This window comes from Pelmatolapia mariae, unplaced genomic scaffold (genome assembly GCF_036321145.2).
Source record: "Pelmatolapia mariae isolate MD_Pm_ZW unplaced genomic scaffold, Pm_UMD_F_2 NODE_ptg000838l+_length_44607_cov_1, whole genome shotgun sequence".
Lineage (NCBI taxonomy): Eukaryota > Metazoa > Chordata > Actinopteri > Cichliformes > Cichlidae > Pelmatolapia > Pelmatolapia mariae.
The window spans coordinates 16,017-18,142 of NW_027052515.1; positions in this window are offsets into that span (position 1 = coordinate 16,017).

Consider the following 2,126-nt stretch of genomic DNA (forward strand, 5'->3'; position numbering starts at 1 on the left):
TTTGGCTTTTCAAAGCACATTGAAACTTTTGTCTATGAAAAGCACTGAAATACATAAATGCATTTCTGCAGGGCTGGTTGCCTTTAAATGGACAGAAAACATCTCCCTGTAGTTGTCAGCTTCTACCACAGCTCTGATTATAACATGATGATTTGTTTTCTTTTGATGAGGCTAGGCTATCAGTTTCCCATGATTCCAGTGTTTATTTTAATCTAGCATAAATATGTCCTTGGCCTCTCTATACAGAGATTCAAATAATCTTAATCAGTATCAAAGGAAGAAAAATATTTTCCACTCTTAAATATACTGAGATATATATAACTTGTTTCTGGGTAATCAATATAATGGAACAGGACTGCAGAGGCTTCAGAACTTGCCTTTGAATCCTCTGGCTTAGAGATTCCTTCAGCATTAAAGTAATCCAGTGACACTTGTCAGTATTTCTGCTGTTGCACAGCAAACAGTAACTGCTGATGGTTCATTCAGCAAACTTCATTTTCAAGTTATAATTAAATAAGGTTTAAAACAGCACGTATGCTGCTGCCATGGCAGAAGTTGGTTTAATGCAGTAACTTTAACTGTCCATCAAATTGACCAATCACATTAGGACCGTGTTTATTAGGGCTCTGCCCTTCAAACAGTCAAGAGTCAGTTTATTTGTGTGAGCAGGATTATAGAGCACAGAGTTACCAGTGAGAGTGTGGATCTGCTGCACTGCTGAGGTCTACATGTGCAGTTTGTTGAATTAAGGAATTTATTTCTGCTCATGGTTATTTTTTTTATTTTATTTTTTACGATTAACTTCTGAAAAATATAATTCTGTAGTTAGCTCCCAGTGTTTCCATTGTCTGTGTTCCATTTTTTCTTAGTCAGCTCCTCTGACTGTGTGGTTAAAAAGTCCAAAGAAAAAGACCTCCTCCTTTTCTGGATCATTGTTTCCTTAGCAGATGTCCTGAGGTGAAGGAAAGGTGTGAAGGAGAAGTTCTAAGGACTCGGGAAAGGGAGGAGTATTCAAATCCAACTTCTAGATCAGGGGTGTCGAACTCCAGGCCTCAAGGGCCGGTGTCCTGCAGGTTTTAGATCTCACCCTGGGTCAACACACCTGAATGAAATGATTAGTTCATTACCAGGCCTCTGGAGAACTTCAAGACATGTTGAGGAGGTCATTTAGCCATTTAAGTCAGCTGTGTTGGATCAAGGACACATCTAAAACCTGCAGGATACCGGCCCTCGAGGCCTGGAGTTCGACACCTGTGTTCTAGATGATGGACTTCAAATGTTACTTTGAAATCTTACAAATCTTACTTTGACCCAATGTGCTCCGGATTGTTTTATGCAGGTCATGTAAACAAGAATGAGCAGTTCATTTCACTATAAAAGGTTGGAACTGTAAAGAAAAAAGAAACAGAGCTCATAAAATGAAACATAACTGATTTTATTTTTTGGTTCCTCCTTAAGAAATGGTGCCATGTAAATATCTTCCTTTTTGGTCAGGCTTTTTGTTTCCAAATTCATATTCATGCCCCAGGTGTCACTTGCTCACCTGCCTCTGTATCTTTCTGTATCTATCTCCGGGGCGATCGTGGCTCAAGAGTTGGGAGTTCGCCTTGTAATCGGAAGGTTGCCGGTTCGAGCCCCAGCTTGGACAGTCTCAGTCGTTGTGGCCTTGGGCAAGACACTTCACCCGTTGCCTACTGGTGGTGGTCAGAGGGCCCGGCGGCGCCAGTGTCCGGCAGCCTCGCCTCTGTCAGTGCGCCCCAGGGTGGCTGTGGCTACAATGTAGTGTGTGAATGGGTGGATGACAGGTTGTGTAAAGTGCTTTGGGGTCCTTGGGGACTAGTAAAGAGCTATACAAATACAGGCCATTTGCCATTTCTCCTGTCCTCAGGATTCATTTGAAAAGCCTTTCAGAGCATTTCAGGGTCAGGCTCCCTATGTATGTCAGTTCACTTTAACAAAACTTTACTTCAGATTTGTTTTCATGTTTTGATCCAGCTATGGTAGCCGTTTCCCCTGTGTCCAGTCCTTGTACTAAGCTGGGCTAAACATGTCTAGTGCCGGTCTCTGTGCAGCTTTTAAACTGATTTGAATAAGGTAGAAATGGAGGAAGAAGAAAATCACTGCAC